The sequence below is a fragment of the Chelon labrosus genome (assembly GCF_963514085.1).
Source record: "Chelon labrosus genome assembly, chromosome: 3".
Classification (NCBI taxonomy): domain Eukaryota; kingdom Metazoa; phylum Chordata; class Actinopteri; order Mugiliformes; family Mugilidae; genus Chelon; species Chelon labrosus.
This window is the reverse complement of record NC_140339.1, coordinates 23,737,553-23,755,679: the sequence shown is the minus strand read 5'-3', so window position 1 is coordinate 23,755,679 and position 18,127 is coordinate 23,737,553. Positions and strand designations below refer to the sequence as shown.

At 41.3% G+C, this 18,127-nt stretch overlaps 1 pseudogene across 1 annotated transcript; it reads left to right on the top strand.

Annotated features, from left to right (window-relative positions):
• Nucleotides 1-5,915: 5,915 nt before the first annotated feature.
• On the top strand, nt 5,916-16,897 carry LOC311485732 (calretinin-like; annotated as a pseudogene). The gene is made up of 11 exons (XR_014699919.1): nt 5,916-6,318; nt 10,882-10,958; nt 11,412-11,501; nt 11,767-11,847; nt 12,811-12,867; nt 13,315-13,392; nt 13,512-13,567; nt 13,652-13,691; nt 14,450-14,503; nt 15,826-15,897; nt 16,056-16,897. The product of XR_014699919.1 is annotated as a calretinin-like (transcript).
• Nucleotides 16,898-18,127: the final 1,230 nt, after the last annotated feature.

Here is an 18,127-nt window from a genome sequence, read left to right as displayed (position 1 = left end):
AGGCACCCTGTCACTCTAATTTACACAAATCGTACACTCCCCCTCTGACTGCTGCTCAACCATATTAACACCGAAGCAAATCTCTGGCAGTCGAACCCAGAAAGCCTAATTTGATCTACATGCACACTTCCACACAAATAATCCCACTGTGATATTCATTCCAAGCAACAATATGCACATTTGGTATTTACTATCCTTTAGAGCATGTAATTATGCAGCTTCAGAAGCTGTTGTCTCAGTGGTATCACATCAGAAACGAGGACCTTGGTGTGAATGATTATTCCAGCGATGCGTTTCAGGTTTGTTCCTGATTATATGATGAGAAGCTACAAGAGGGAGGCTTGTTGGAGGTTTAGTGAGGAAGTGAAGGTTTGGAGAGGCTGTGCTGATGTGGCCGTGGAGCTAATGATGACAGGTGAGACAAACTACTACAGGGGTCATTGCACTGTTATCCACACGGAACTGATTGGACTACCTCCTGGACATTCGGAGGAATGGTGATCTGCTGAACGTGCCTTTATGTTTTCTAATAATGGATTTGGAGATTAGATGCAGGCATGTTGTAAGAGCCGTCTCTGGTGTGCAGTTTGCCTGCTGTATGTGAAAGTGCAAGACTAAAGCACCATGTTCTGAGTGAACATGCAGCACACAGTTATCGGCCGTTAAAGCTCTGTTTGCTTCTCCGTCATGTGTATCTTTTTCTGTGGTGGTGGAATGAAGCCACACAGCGCTGTGTTTGAATGAGAACACCACTGCTGATCTCTCTGCACCACCTCAGCATGAACTGCCCTGCAACAGCCCGACCATCCCAGCTGCCTTGCACATGAGAAAGTGAATTTAAAGTGTACCTCTCAGTTCATTGATGGTATAGTTTGGTTTCTATGAAGTGTGGTTGACTGAGGTACTAGTCACATTCTTGTAACGCAGGATGAGCTACTGTAGACAAGGTCAGCAGCTAAATATATTTTAACCACCTCACACAAGGGCCACCATAAAATAATTAATAGTACTTTAAATGTACACAATGTTTAGATAACTAACACTGCTTTAACTTTCCCTCACACAGACTTTTCCAGACTTTTTAAACTGCAATATTTCTCTCCTCAAAGCCTTTCCAAGCAGAATAAAGGAGTCGAAGGTCTACTCCTGTGTGACTTTGGTGTTTCAACACTTTAATTCAGGTCCAAACTAATGTGGAAACAAAGTCGCACAACCCTTGTTAACATTGTATATATTGTCATGATATCTGGCAGAGACATTCATAGTTTTGATGTCCTATGACTTTCTGTCAGGTCCCATCATCAGAGCTTTTAACTTGTTTTCTAATCGTTTTAGCGCCAGTTTTATTAAATTAACTGTTAAAGATCTAGTTTTGTTGATGTTAGCATGGTATAGCACTAGAAATTAATAAGTCTGTGACAAGCTGTCCGCCCATTTTTTAAAATGAAAAGGTTTGTGTTTAATAAAAAAAAATTCCCAAAAGAGCACTGAAGGGCCAGAGTGAAAGGCCAGCCATGGTGTGCCTAAATATTACTACGGCCACTCATAAAGTTGCACATTTACACAACAAAAAAATTACAGAAATAATTTTGTCTGACAAGCAAAACAACAGCGAAACCAACAACAAATATTAATGGATATCCTTCGAAAGCTGTCCAGTCTCTGTGATAATAGGTTTAAATGTCTGATGGTAGATTTAGGAAAGTAACACAAATAGTTGCACAAAGTCCCACTAATCCAACATCAGAAATTGCAATTCGATTATCCCAGGATCATTTCTGTTGAAGTGTAATGGTAGCTTAAGTACGGCCTTTGTCTGAAATCTTGTCCTTCCAAATAAATTTTGTAATTTGAAGATCAAGAAGTAAACTGCGTTTATTTAGAATCACTGAAGCTAATTAACAGAATCCCATTTATGGGTCTGTAGCTGGGCAAAAGTTCAGCTGATCTTAGGAGAGAGGACAAATTAATAATAAGATGCTGCATCTTCTCCAGTATTTAGTAATTCTCCTTTTCCTCAGGCACTCTGACCACTCTTCTGTAAACTACATTTTTTGATTCTGCATCTAATCTCTTCATGCTAGGTACAATTATCGTGCCAGGTGGGTCATCTCGCTGGTTTGCGTGCCGATAGTAGATCAGAAACCAGAATGAGGAACAGAGAGAGTCAACCACAGCATGTTGGAGGTTACTGAGTGCATCCAAACACCAGTGAGGGGCTCATCGGGCAGCTGCTGTCCTGCCACACTCACGCACACAGTCGTGTTTCCATCACTCCACAGAACATAACATCAATTCACATCAACTTCACCTGACCACTGCTCCAATCCTTAAGCTTTGAAACTGTGAATTCAAACTAAAATGTAAGGATTTACTTACATTTGGTCCCCACATTGTGACTGTGTAAACAGATTTATATCCGCTCAACATGGGTAATGCACTACACTGCACACACACACACACACACACACACACACACACACACACACACACTGGTATAATGGTGGTTTGTATGTAAGAGGTTCATTTAGTGACATATATTTTTTCACCAGTGTTTGCTACTTGCTGTTGTAGCTCATGTTAATTTAACAGCTGACTTTTTCTGACCCTGTGGTTAATCAGAGATGTGCCATTCAATGAAGGTAACGCTGGATTCGGTGTGTTTTTTCTTACTTAGAAGACATTAATGTTTAATATAATACACTATATTACCAAAAGTATTCGCTCACCCATTCAAATGATCAGAATCAGGTGTTCTAATCACTTGGCCTGGCCCCAGGTGTATAAATTCAAGCACTCAGGCAGGCAGACTGTGAAACAAGACATTTGTGAAAGAATGGGCCGCTCTCAGGAGCTCAGTGAATTCCAGCGTGGAACTGTCATAGGATGCCACTTGTGCAACAAATCCAGTCGTGAAATTTCCTCGCTCCTAAATATTCCACAGTCAACTGTCAGCTCTATTATAACAAAATGGAAGCGTTTGGGAAAAACAGCAACTCAGCCACGAAGTGGTAGGCCACGTAAAGTGACGGAGAGGGGTCAGCGGATGCTGAAGCGCATAGTGCAAAGAGGTCGCCGACTTTCTGCACAGTCAATTGCTACAGAGCTACAAACTTCATGTGACCTTCAGATTAGCCCAAGTACAGTACGCAGAGAGCTTCATGGAATGGGTTTCCATGGCCGAGCAGCTGCAGCCAAGCCACACATCACCAAGTGCAATGCAAGGCGTCGGATGCAATGGTGTAAAGCACGCCGCCACTGGCCTCTAGAGCAGTGGAGACGCGTTCTCTGGAGTGATGAATCACGCTTTTCCATCTGGCAATCTGATGGACGAGTCTGGGTTTGGAGGTTGCCAGGAGAACGGTACATTTCAGATTGCATTGTGCCAACTGTGAAATTTGGTGGAGGAGGAATTATGGTATGGGGTTGTTTTTCAGGAGCTGGGCTTGGCCCCTTAGTTCCAGCGAAAGGAACATTGAATGCTTCAGGATACCAAAACATTTTGGACAATTCCATGCTCCCAACCTTGTGGGAACAGTTTGGAGCGGGCCCCTTCCTCTTCCAACATGACTGTGCACCAGTGCACAAAGCAAGGTCCATAAAGACGTGGATGACAGAGTCTGGTGTGGATGAACTTGACTGGCCTGCACAGAGTCCTGACCTGAACCCGATAGAACACCTTTGGGATGAATTAGAGCGGAGACTGAGAGCCAGGCCTTCTCGACCAACATCAGTGTGTGACCTCACCAATGCGCTTTTGGAAGAATGGTCAAAAATTCCTATAAACACTCTCCTCAACCTTGTGGACAGTCTTCCCAGAAGAGTTGAAGCTGTAATAGCTGCAAAAGGTGGACCGACATCATATTGAATTCTATGAGTTAGGAATGGGATGGCACTTCAGTTCATAGAATGAGTAAAGGCAGGTGAGCGAATACTTTTGGTAATATAGTGTATGTTCCAGCCTCCGTGGCTTCCTCAACCACAAGAGTCTTATCGTATAAACCTCTCAGCGAGTAAAACGGCGCTCCCCAAAATGAAACACTCTAAAAGTATTACTTTTCGTGTTGCCTCTTGCTCTTACTCTTGAATCTGTGCTTCCTTGGGATTAATGTCAGTGTCTGTAACTAAATGAATAGGATGCTCGTCCTCTGGGGCTGCATTACAGCGTGACGACACAACTCTACAAAACCCAGTGCTTCATTCAGTCGTTGCACAGTAGATGCCAGAGTGGGTAACTGTGACCTTAATATTCACACAATGGCCAAGAAAATGTAGAAAATCTGATACTGAAGATTTCATTTTATTTTATGTTTCCTCGTGGAGACAGCTACAATATTTTATTTATCTCTGTGAGGATATAGTGAAGGTAATGCTCATCTATTACAACAACCATTAGCTCACAGCACCATTCATTATATGACGTTATTTAAATAAGAATATATCCCAACCAGAATTTGCACTTTTATGTATACTCTGGAGCAGGATTTGTGCTCTTGATCCTGCATAATTCTGCATTAAACCAAAGATGCTACATTTTCTTTCAGAAAATTAATTTAAAGTGAATCGAAAAGCCTCTTAAACACCTGGCAGTCTGCATCGTTTCCTCATCCTCATTATGTCACTTTCCACACTAAATATCAACATTAAGCCACTTTAACTAATTTCATATGACGTTTTTAATACGCCATTTACAGGATTGCATAATTATCTATAATCTGCAGTCGACAAAATGTACGGTGACTGGAATCGCCACAGCCCTCCTGATCCAGTTTCATAATGTAATTGTGTGTGTGCTCATATTTGTGTGTGAGACATGTCCGTGTGTTCATCACGTGTGCATACAACTTCACATTCACATCACACGTTTTTTGCATTGTATATTAAAGATGATCAGTGGTCCATTAACATCTTTGTGCCTTATCCATCATCATGGTCCTCATATCCCACACCTCTCCATTATTCATGGCGTCACTTTACATCCAACACTTTCAACAAAAAGCCTCTCAGAGCTCTGCAAACAAATCCTGTAAATTCTCTAATTATTATTCATACAGTTTAAGCTTTACAAGAGGAGTTCCTATAAATAACCTACCCAGCTCTTTCTGTTTTTCCTACCCCCTCTTTCTGTCTTTCACACATACACATTAGCTTTACGTATACACACTCACACACACTTATTATCTGTCCTCTTCAACTCTCCGTCTGTTTTCTTTTTCTCCCATTTCGCTCTGATCAGCAGCACACAGCTCTGCAGGGACTAGATAAAGTGTCTTTTCCTTCTTCTGCATCCCCCCCCCCCAACCCCACCCGCCACAGCATCCATCCTTCACACCACCTTGTGGGGTCCAAACCGGGGAGGGAGATGCACCACAGCACGAAGGGAAGATGAGAAAAGCGTATACTCGTCCTGCAGAACGAACAAATGCATTTTGGTGATTTAGTGGCCGTGCAGCAACTGCTGCTGCTGCTGCTTGGATTTATGCCAAGTATGTGTTCGATTGGCCAAGGAGAATGAGTGCTCCACTGACCTGCAGAGGCCAGGAAGAGTTATGGAAGGTGTGAAAGGTTGAGGGAGGAGATGAAAGTAAAATTAAAGAATGGAGGGAATGTGTAGTCACATCTGATCTGAACTCAAAACTCAGCAGAGAGTGAAGTGGTGATTTGGAAGGAAAGACTGCCTTTACTGGAGCATGACATGCACATCACTGCACTGAGTTCCTCCTCCTGAGGTGTTGCGGGCCCTAGAATGCGATATTTGATTTACCCAGGCTTTATCTGACAATTCACAGTGTGGGGAGATGCAGGATGGGAAGAGATAGTGATGACATAGATCCTAGAAGAGCCAGCGGGGCGCCCTGCTGTAGAATAAATTGTTTGATGTAATTTTGTCCTCACAGGAGCAGCAGGATTGGAGGATGTATAATGATCCTGCTATCAAACCAGCAGCATGGACAGCAGTTAATGGTAACTCATATGCAAAGCCCAGGAGAGCCTTATCCCCCCATCCTCCTCCTCTTGTAATTGGTCTCCTGCCGTGAGGATGCCTGGAGGCTCCCCTCACTGTCGAGGAGCCCCCATGCGGCGGACAGACGTAGTGCAGACGCCGCGGGTGGTTTAAAAGCTCAGGCTGAGGAGGCGCTGCCCACAGAACCGAGGAGGACAACACCGGGAAAAGTTTACCTCTGACTATCACAGACGACTTGAAGGAGGCAGAAACAGCAGAGATGGCAACCCAAGCGCAGCAACCTCCCCAATTGCGCCTGGATGATCTCACCGCAGCGCAGTTCATCGAGATCTGGAAACATTTTGACGCAGACGGTCAGTAAGCTCTAGTGATTGATAAACTGGAAATTAAATGAAAGTTCAAATGTTATTTATTAGAAGCTAAAATGTAATGAAGAAAGTAATAGTAATAGTAATAGTAATAGTAATTGAGAATAGAATTGTTTTCATTTACTGTATTACATCTTTTTCTTAAATTTCCTCTTATGTGTTTTCAAATAAGATAAGCACTTGTTAAATCAGTTATATCAAAAGAGAAAGATGAGAAAAATGATTTATTCACTCAATCAATTAAATTTTTAACGGATACCAGGTCAATGAAACTTTTAGCATGTCAGTCTTCAAGTTAATAGTTTTACTTTTAATTGACCATTTTCGTGCGCGGCGACTGAATGTGTGATTTTTGTTTGACATCCTCGAGCATCATTTATGGGCCGAAATAGAAACGTGTCAGTGGATTTACGCTGACTTTCAGGGTTACTGCATCAGAGTTAAGTTACGGAGGGGAGAGGAGGAGAGGAGAAAAGAGGGAGAAGAGAGAGTGAAAAAAAGATGTGAGAGGAGAGGGGGAGGGAGAGAGGCTGCAAGAATGAGAGTAAGGAGAGATGAAGTGGGGGAGGGGGAAAAAGATGCAGAGGAGAGAGGAGAGAGAGAGAGCGAGAGAGAGAAGATGCCCAGAGTGAAGAGGTGTTTTCTCCTGACTCTTCTTGGGTGGAGCTTCTGAACCCAAAGAGCTTAATGGGTGGGAATGAACTGGAGCTGCTGTGTGTGTGTGTGTGTGTGTGTGGTTCCTCAATGCAAATACTCAGACTCAAAAGTAAAAGTAACTAGCTGTAAATGTACAACTAAATGTTTTATTATCTAGTCTTGGATTATTGTTACTGACCCATGAACATATGTGCAGCTGTTTAATCTTGTAGCCGGACTGGATAGAGCTGTTGTGTTGTTAAATCTACGATTTTTCTTTTCCTATAGAAAAATACTAAAAATAGTTTTTAGTCAGTTTTTCTGAGTTGTTAGTCTTTGTTGATTCTTAGTCTTGGGTGATTAAATATCTCCAGGTTTTTGACTGATACAAGAAATTGTGATAGTCTATTATTTAGGACCCAAATTAGAAGCCAACTAAATAACCTACAGATTATTCAGTACTGAAATGTATTATTGTTGCTCTGTTGGCAATGATTTATATTTTATTGTTAAATCTGCAAAGTAACCTAGCTGTCACCTCAGTGGAGTGAAAAGGAAATATTTGAAGCAGAGGTCTGCAGTAACATGAAAATGAAAATTTTCGAATAAAATTCAGAAGCTGAGTAAATGTACGTACTTAGATTCCATCACTCCACAAAGCCTTTTATTAGTTATTTATCTGTGTGGTGCACCAAGCTGTTGACTATCACCGTCTTTGTCTCTTACTATGACCTACTCCAGCTTTACTGATTTTCATGTTGCAGCTTCAATTGAAGGATTAATCTCTGAAGCCATTCAGAAAAAAAGCTCTGACCTCTTCAACCTTTTTCAAGCTCCAGCTGATAAAATCAGTTCATTTTCATCAAACACTGTAGGCTGACAGTACTGTGGTGTCCCACAAGGCTTCCACAATCTAGCCTCACCATGTTATCCATGGCTAGTGTCTTTCTCTGATCTTAAACCAGTTTTGTTCAGACCTTAACCAGTGACCACAGGGGAGAAAATCAGAAGATTGTAGATGTATTTTATTGGGGTGTTTTATTGGAGCAAACAACAAATGGAAAACTGATTAATGGCTGTTTCCAGAACAGCATTGACTTTGTTTTTAAAACCACCATCCTCAAGCAGCTCCTTTGTTCAGGGCTCTCCATCAGCGGCTCTGCTGCGATGCTTACCCGCCTCATACTGAGTGGAATCACAGCATAACCGACATGTGCTTTCCTCATGCTTGGTAAAATCATCATCTGATGGTAGAAAAATGTGGTGGGGCCATTTAGAGGTGGACCAAATTAAGATAATAATTCCACCGAAGGTTTTATGATCTTTGGTTACGACTGAGTTTGCTATTGTCAGAGCTGGAGGATGACGTTACTGGTAGAATGAATCAGTCATGGAAACAAAAAGTTCAGTCCACGGGGATAAAGGTTTTTACTTCCTCACAGATTTAGTGTTACTCACTAACACTAAATCTTCCTCTCACTTGTCCATTTTGGGGACGTGTTGGGTGATATATATTTGGGGATTATGGCTTCAACAGACTTTTTTCTTGTACCTCCAAGTGACTACAGCGAAAACTGAAACAAGCAGAAGTCCACGTTTGTTGGAAAAGTTGGCCTCACTGTGGCTCAAACACAGAGAATAAAACACATTTCCACTAAAATGTACAAACAAAAAAAACTCATCCAGCACGTAGCCCCTCATGTTGGCTTGTCCATACACCTAAAAATAAAAGTCACTCTTCTTGAAGTTGCCCTTTTGTAGTTATCCACTATTATGAGTTTGCCTGATGAGTTGTTGTCGAGGTGACATTGAAGCAGCTGAGAAGTTTGCCTGAAAAGAGAGAGGACTGCATCTGCTCCGTGTGCAGTGGTGCACTCCATGTGACAGCTGAGATTTGGATCGTAACTGAACTCTGGCTGTGAGCCGCAATGAACTGAGAATGCAGTTACTTTTGTGGGATTCACAAGTCACAGGATTTGAGCGTGCATACTTCATCATGATCATTTGTTCCTTTCCAGCCTGACATACTACATTTATTTATATCGTAACATTATATCAGCTTGGACATTAATCAGGAGAGGAGTGCTAGCACTATAACTAGGCAATTTGTTTAAAACAATAAAACTTAATTTAGAAATATGAGACAACACGTCAAATTTAATCAAATATAATACTGTAACTGTACAAAGTGATTAATGATGTGAATTTGACCTGCAGTGTAGAAACACAAGCAGGAAACACCAGTTCTCTCTCACTCGTTTCTATGCCCTTGAAGGTCAACGAGAACTCACTCAGATACATCGCTTCCCAGCTCTCTGCTGATATTATTGGGCACACTAAGATGTTTCCCATCTCACATACGATCGAACCCTGTCTGCATGACTGCCTCTCCTGCAGACACAGTTTAGTTAATACTGATTGAGGTTAAGCCCCTGGCCACAATGCAGAAAAATAATTTGTAAGCATACACTAATGCAATGATGAATAGTTATCTAAGTAAATTCCCAAGTGCATGAATAAACAGTGGACATACGATCATAAGCAGTATAATCTGTGTGCCTCAAATTAGATGCCAACATCAGCCTCTTAGTCAATCCATTACTTTTGGACATTGATGTATGACTTTTCAGACTTGAGTCTACAATTCCTAATAGCCAGGATGTTTGTTCTAAATTCTGGTAAAAACTATCCTTCTCATATCAACACTGTCAACACACACTGATACAGATTGTGGTGCTGATCTGTAATTCAGCTATCATTCAGTTTCAGGGCTAACCGCTGATAAGAAAGCAGAGCTAAACTGAACTGAGGATGAATCTTAGGCCGCCCTGCCTTTATTGAATTGCATCACATTGCTTTGTTTCTTCACCCTGAGCTTTGTGCTCATGCACTGATTTGTTTATATCTAAAACATCAGCTCAGCCAAAGCACAGATGGTGACATGGAGCACCTATCAAATACAGTGTGCAAATGAAGCCGGGCAGGGAGACGCGAGGAAGGGGGGAGGTGAATTATCAAAAAGGAAAGGAGATGAGAGGATAAGAGATTAAGAGATGAAGGAGGGAGCAGGGGGAATCTCTACATTTTATTCTGTACGTCTGTGTTTAACTCTGAATGGAAATTACAATTTTATCAGCATCCATTTTCATATGCCCAAAACCCCCCAATCCACAGCCAGGATTGTAGACAGATGGGACTCATTCTTATGATTAAAAAGAGAACGCTGAATGTCCTATATGTTGCCCTGTGACTTGCAGGCAAACCAGTGGAGTAAATTATTGTATTAACTCACGCCTGGTCATGTGACTGTCATAAGTGGTACAAATCCAGGCAGAGGGACAGAATGCCCCAACAAGCATCTATCTGACCGCCCACTTTAACCCTTTTAGGCAAGAAAACACTCATTATACATCGTACAATTCAACTGCGTTTGACTCCTGAGGTCTGTTTGTTTCCTGATGCAGCTAAATGCCAATTTATCCTGTGACATTTGAATGTGAAGATGGAATTTATTCACGACACAGACTTGTTTCTGCCGATCTTGTCAAAGTGAGTTTTGAGTTGTGCAGAGATGATATAACTTCTGGCGATCTAAATTCCTAGTGCTGCAGAGCTGCAGGAACAAGACTTGAAGGACAGGAGCATCGAATTAGTAACAGTCAAACTATTTACAGTACAGATGTTAGCGAGTACATATACTCTTTACACAATCCTATAAACTGCTTACTTGGGTTCAGTCACAGAGGACTTAAGTCTTGAGGTTTGGGGACTGTTCCAAAGCCCTTGGTGACCTTTAATCATTCCCGTAAGTCTTTAATCAAACTTTAAAACAGTCAACAAAGCTCAGAGTGACTTAAAAGCCTCATAACATCATTTGTGCCAAACTAATTTTGTTGCTCTGGTGCGCCACAGGAAACGGCTACATTGAAGGGAAGGAGCTGGAGAACTTCTTCAAAGAGCTGGAGACTGCAAGACGAGGAGCAGGCGTGGTGAGTGTGAGCCTGAATACCCGAGGAACTCTTGTATTGTGGGTGACACGGGTGAATGCATTGACTTTCACCTTCAATCCATCTTTTGACAAAATAAAAAAAGGATACATTATTTACAGTCATCCAAACAACCTTGTGCTTTGGAAATTAGGTTACGAATTAGTTTGACCAAGAATAAGTTAAGTGTTACCTGGACTATGTTTCCTGGTTGTATTTATTCTAACATAGGGAGTGTCTACGTGACTGAGATGTATGAACTATTTCTGCCAACATTAACCAAGAGCTGTGAATGCCTAAACATGAGCAGAGAGTAAATAGGAGCATATTGACCGGAAGCATTAACAAGGTAGTAATCCAAAGCTGAGCTGCTTAATATTCTTTAAGTGTAATCCTTAAAAGACTGGGATGACATACTTTATGTATTTTAAATGGTGTGATCTGATGTGTTTGCAGGATCCCTCACAGGCTACATTCAAAGAAAAGATGAAGGAGTTCATGGCCAAATTTGACAAGAACTCTGATGGGAGAATTGAGATGTCAGAGGTGAGAGCCAATTAAAATCAGTCAGGTCTCAGTTGCCCTGTGGTGGACAACTGGTGAAGACACATCAGACAAAGTAGGTCTGTGTCACTGTCTATTGACCTGTGACCTTCTTCACCTTGAACCTATTTAATAAAGTTAAAAATGGTCAAAAAAGTTGAAATAAACCATGCATATATGCACATACACATACATATAAATACAAAGTTTAAACCATATATAATATTCAGTTAATAATCTTCGTGTGTCTTTGCTTACCACTCTGCAGCTGGCTCAGATTCTGCCCACAGAAGAAAACTTCCTGCTCTGTTTCCGAGAGTTTGTTGGATCCAGTGCTGAGTTCATGGCAGTAAGTTTGTGTACATTCATCTGTATCCCTCACCTCATTTGCTGACATACATCCACTATTCTTATATAACTCTGTACCGTAGATTTTCTATGGTTTTCAAGCCTATCCCAAGCCATTGTGTTTAACGAGTGTAAAGAATTTGGTGATGTTCCTTTTCTATTCCTGTTGGAGTCCTAATATTTGGAGGAAATGTTGTTCACTGACTTAAATGAGCTGTGAAATTCCCTCACAAATGCCTCGAGTCACCGTGCCTTCTCAGTCTGTCCTGTGGGATGCATGTTCATCTGTCCCACAATTTATTTTTTCTCTGTTCCACGTTAGGACGCCTGTTTCATGTGGAAGCAGTGCTGTAGGGGTGTGCCTTGTTCAAACCTGGATGCTGGGTCAGGAGCTCAGACACGCACAAAACATTTGATACGGTCCTGGAAACTGTTTTAGATTCAGGTCAAAGTCATTCCCAACGGCATTCCTGACACTAATGTAAATTCTCCTCATATCTCAAATGAAAATTGTTCATATTATTCCAATATCACAAGTAATGCATCGGTTACTTTAAAATAAACGGCTTCCAGTGATCTCTGAAAACAGTAACAGTAGTGAAAACCGTGAGGCACTTACCATCTGGTCCACTGTCACTGAAAATAACCCACACACACAATCACATGTGGCATACTGTGTTTTAGGAGGGCTTTCAGTGGTGTGATGTTCAGGCTGTTCTGTGTGTTAAAGCTATTCTCAGACTTCCATGCATTATGAATGGAGCCCAGCTTTCTGCGGAGGAAAGTCAGCGAGTGCTCGAGGGGTTTTAAGTATCCATCTTTGATAAGGGCTTTGACAAATTCTATATTTACACAATGTCACGCGACGCTACTGTGTCTCTTCACTTTAGTACGTGTTACTGTATAAGTGTATATGACCCTTTTACCTTCCCTATGGATTAACCTGATGCATGCTCTCCTGCAGGCATGGCGGAGGTATGACACTGACCGCAGCGGATACATTGAATCTAACGAGCTGAAGGTAACACTCCGCTAATTATTATAGAATCATAATACCTTAATACGTACAATTATCTGCAATGTTAAAAATGCCCGCGCACATGATTGTTACATGATCGATAATGTGAAGACACTGATATCTAAATCCACACAGTTGATTCCTGTTGCTTTACTTTCCGCAATTTTGCGGCTGTATAAGCAAATGAAAGGCAGTAAATATTACAAATGGTTAATGAAATTTTGTGTCGTGCTACCTGGTGCCAGTGTCTCTACACACTGAACTGCTCTGAACCTGTACTTGAACATTTTTCACTTTATTGAAACGTCTCGCTTTAGTGTGACAAACAAAATCACCTAACACATCTGAAAACAAGTCTACATCTCCTCCATCTGTTTTCCTTATTATCACTGAATGTCAATCAGAACTAATCAATGACTGTGGTGCTTTTTATTTTTTTAATCTCTTCAGGGTTTCCTGTCAGACCTGCTGAAGAGGGCCAACAGAAGCTACGATGAAAAGAAGCTCAATGAGTACACGCAGACAATTGTGAGTGCCGGCATTGCAGCCCAGTTATCTGCTCAGCTGCTTTCATTTAAGCTCCCTGAATGTTTAACTTGTGATTAACACGTCCTGATAACGTCCCTGTTAATTGGCTTTCTGTGTAGCTGAAGATGTTTGATCTCAATGGTGACGGCAAGCTGGGCCTCTCTGAGATGGCGAGGTGAGCGTTGCGTCTCTTTTATTTGTCTGTTTAGAACATTTTTAAACTTTCCTTTAGTGATAACCCTGAGATGTTTCTCCACAGGCTGCTGCCAGTCGAGGAGAATTTCCTACTGAAGTTCCAGGTCAGATTATGCTTTTTAAAACAACAGAAGCCCTCATGTCCCATCCATCCAGCTGATGTAGAGAAGTCAGACAACACTGCACATTTAGAATAGTACAATTCAACATTATTGGATACGCTGCAAGAGGATTATTTGTCCTCAATGAACATATGGAGCATTGCCGCAAATGTGTGGTAACTTATGTTAAGTCTGTCAGGAATTAGAAGCTATAGCATTAAAGTTTCTTTTAAAACATAATAACCTCCTCTTATGTGTTTGAAACACTTCTTTTATATTCTTAAATTCATTTAAGTTAAATAAGTTAAATAAAAAAATGTCAAAACATTAGCAATACTCAGTTACCCATTTAACTGTCAGCAAAAGACACCCTAGGCAGGTTGGCAGTCCATCTTAAGGCTAAAACTATAACAGTTTTATATTCATACCTAGAAGATGTTATTTATGGAAGATCTATGTCATGCAGTTTTGATTATTTGAAGCTCAACATTTGTAGCGACAATGCTATTTTACATTGATAGATACCCCACATGTGTTATGTCATGTATGTTACCATATGTACATGTTGGTCTGAGAGAGATCAACAATTCCTTTCCAACCAGGGATTAGTCTGTCTGATGAGGATTAACTCAACTCCAGTCCCAGTTATCATAATCTGCATGGATTAATATCAGTTCTGGATCTGCTGCGGCTTTTACCGCTCTCGAGAAACATCCATCGGTTTCTAACTATTTTTCCTCCTCTCCTTTTCTCATACGCAGGGCATCAGGCTCACTGTTAAAGAATTCAACTCCCTCTTCGCTATCTACGATAAGGTGAAAAGAGCCTGTTTACGTGTCTGTGCTATGTGTTGCGCTTGAACAACAGTCATGCTATTGCCTCTGTGAAGCTATACTCCAGCTGGATGCACACATCAGCATGCTTACATCCATCTAACTGACCTTGAATATTGGCAGTAAATTTCATGGTGATCCATTCATTAGTTATTGATTTATTTCCCTCTCAACTACAAAGGTCAACCTTATGGTAGTGAGAGAAGATCAAGCAAATCGGATTCAGTCTCTTGGGAAAATTTCACACCAGTCCATCTCATAGATGTCAAGCTCATTCTGGACCAAAGTGATAGCTCACTGACATTGATAGTATGACAGTATGGCTGCATGCTCTAGGGAACGAAATGTTAATCACAATTTCATATTTTTTATATTTCAACCATATCAATCATTAATAGAGTGCATAGACAAAGTCACTACACTAGCTTTAGTGTGTTGTCATCCAGATCCAGCTGCAATGCTTTCAAATACTTCCAGTAAAATCCCTGGATACTTTCTCTTCTCCCTACATTCAGTGTGTCACACATCCCTTCTGCTTCACTTTGCTCTATGTCCAGTTGTCCCTCTGGCAAAACACAAGCTTTAGTGTGGTGCGATGAAGACTGAGTAGGATTTGACTTTCAAAACACTATTGTGTAATTTTCTGACTCTATGTCTTCTTTGCTGCCTTTTGGAGGCCGCCATTAATGTTACATGAAGCCAGATTTACACTACTGTTGCAGTGCCTGAACCATGCCTAAGGTTAATGTAATATATTACATAGACTGGCCGTTGACATAGAAAAACCAAGCAGATGAGAACAGGAGAGTGTCAAGTCGTGCCCTGCCCTTGGGTAATGCAGCTATCAAGGGATGTTATGCACGGGACGTTACTGAGATCATAATACACCAAGGCTAAAATGTCTGTACTGTGTACCTGTGAGTATCGGCCCACTTCAAGCCAGTAATTAATGATTAAGGGTAGGAAATTTGGTCTGTTGGTCCAAACTACACTATATCTGCTGAATAAATGTATGGTTTTGACTAAATTGTTCTCAAAAAGTATAGGATGAATGAAATTAAGCACATAAGACATCCATCTGTAATAACTGTAGTGATCTCATCTCTACCTTGGTGTATGACCAAAACTAATAGCATCCATATCTGCTTAAACTGTACAATGTGTTTAGAATGAATTATTCATTTGTGGCACACAAAGCTTGCTAAAGTTTGCTGGTGCAGTGTACTCACTGTGTGCCTTTTAGCATGCTGAAAACCTTTTGTGCCCCTATAATTCAGACCTCTTGTGTTTCCTTTCTTCTCCAGGATGGTAACGGGCATATTGATGAGCAGGAGTTGGATGCTTTGCTGAAGGACCTCTGTGACAAGAACAAAATGGTAATGAATAGTGAGCCTATTGATTTATCAGTTCAGGTTACTTTTCTTATCGCCAAAGATAGAACTGAGATGGGGTAGCTGCCTGAGAAGTCTCTGCAGAGTGTAGTATAGACCACTTTGTGCCCACTGACTGTACGTACCTGCGCTGTTTCTGGCAGGACGTGGACTCGACCGGACTGGTGGACTACAAACAGAGCATCATGGCTCTGTCTGATGGAGGGAAACTGTACCGCACCGAGCTGGAGATCGTCCTCTGTCGGGACTCTGCGCTGTGACCTCCCTGCCTGGGACCCTGAAGTCCTCCCCTGCTGTTGCCTCCTTCTTACCTCCTGATGTAACTTGGTGCATGTGTGACCCTTAACCTCGCTCCACCACTTAGAGTGAAGACAAAAGTGCTTCTGAGAGCACAAAGTGTACTGCTTACCCTGCTGTTTTAGCTTTCTACTTCTTTTTTTTTTTTTTTAACATGCAGTTCCATAGTGGCATATAGCAATGAATACAGAAGTATATTGTGCTTTTATTTATTTGACTTCCCGTTTTTAATATGCATTTGTATTTTTAAATTCATCTCATATTTGAATAGGTTCCTCTCCACTGAATTTAAAATGAATACTTTTGTTTTACCTGTTTATTTATTACGAGCTTGTTTTATTTGATGAGGCTTGTACTGTTCTATTAAAAATATTACTGAGAGAATGAATAAACATAACGTGACAACGCTTGTCCCAGTTAGTCACTTGTATCAAGAAATCCCACCAGCATCGAAACCATTTTTCGTTTGCACCTCAGCTGTCGAGGGGATAATTTCAACTGTGTCGCTGCTGCTGCAGTGAAAGGTTTGTTTAGTCTTTTCAGATGTTCAGACCAAGATTGTGTTCTCCGCTGACTCCACCTTCACTTTCTAATCTCCTGGTAACAGAAAGCGTGATGCAAAAAGTGCTTCTTTTGCTGCTCCATTTTTTATAGAGTCTCCGAGGAATTCGAGCCACTTTGAGATGAACTGAGTGGAGTAAGACAAGCTGAGGGTTGAACAACAAAAACACAGTCGGACGATCATCTCACTCGTCCCTACGTGTATAAGAGCCTGCGACAGCACAGAATGAGAAAACACATGCAAAGATTTGCACTGATAAATAACTGAAATGTCCGTTTCATCCACATGCATGTATTTGAGTTTCTGCACCTCACCAGACAAAACACCGTCTCCAGTATAGAACAGATAATCTGTCACATTTTAAAGTCAAGATATCTGTCTTTTAGATTATACTGTATGTGGACTATCTGTTCTCATCATTGACTAATAACATAAAAGATGCTGTCCTGGTCTACTCAGAAATGTAGCCATGTTTCATGACAGTCTATAGAGGAAGAGTCAACACACCCCTATGTTTAAGCATTATGGAACAGTCTACCTTCCATCAATTAATCATCAACCCTTTCATTTTTAATTAAACCCACTATCTGTAAAGCACGTCCCTTCACGCATGCCACCACTGCACCACACACAAAACAATCTAGCGCTCACCTCTTCATTGCAAGTGGTAGATGTTATACACTGATACACACACACACTCCCACAGAAGAACACTGGGGCGCACAGTGAAACACTGGGCTGTAGACCAAACTGTTAACTGCTGACATCAAGGAAAAAGAGTTATATCTGCTCTGATTCCTTCACACACATCAGACCCACTCAGTGAGAGGAATGAAGCAAGCAGATGAGGTTCCCACTGTTACTTAGACACTGTACAGCTGCACACACACACACACACACACTACAGTGACAGTGGACACAGTTTCATTTCTTCTTGATACAGTGGTCATGAATTTAAGAGCAGGCTCTGTGCTGTTTTATGTCGAGTTCTACCCGATGGTGTGTTATCCGTGACTGAGGAGACAAATGATTAACTTGCTGTAAAACATGTGACTGTCTGCAGTGATACCTTTCAGAGAGGACAAACACATATCTTTTGCAGGTGATTTTCTTCTTCTTTATTTCTTATCAGTCACATGTACAGTACTTCCAAAATACCACACGCAGAAAAATCGGTGCTACTAATAGGGATTTTTATAGTTTCTGCTGATTTTCTTTTCTAAACATAGAAAACCCATTAGCCACATTGCAGCATTTAATGGCCACTAAACGGAAATGTGGGGCGGCACAGTGTTGCTTAGATGGTCAGATGCCTCGCAGCAGGACGCTTCTGGGTTCTAATCCATGGGCCAACTG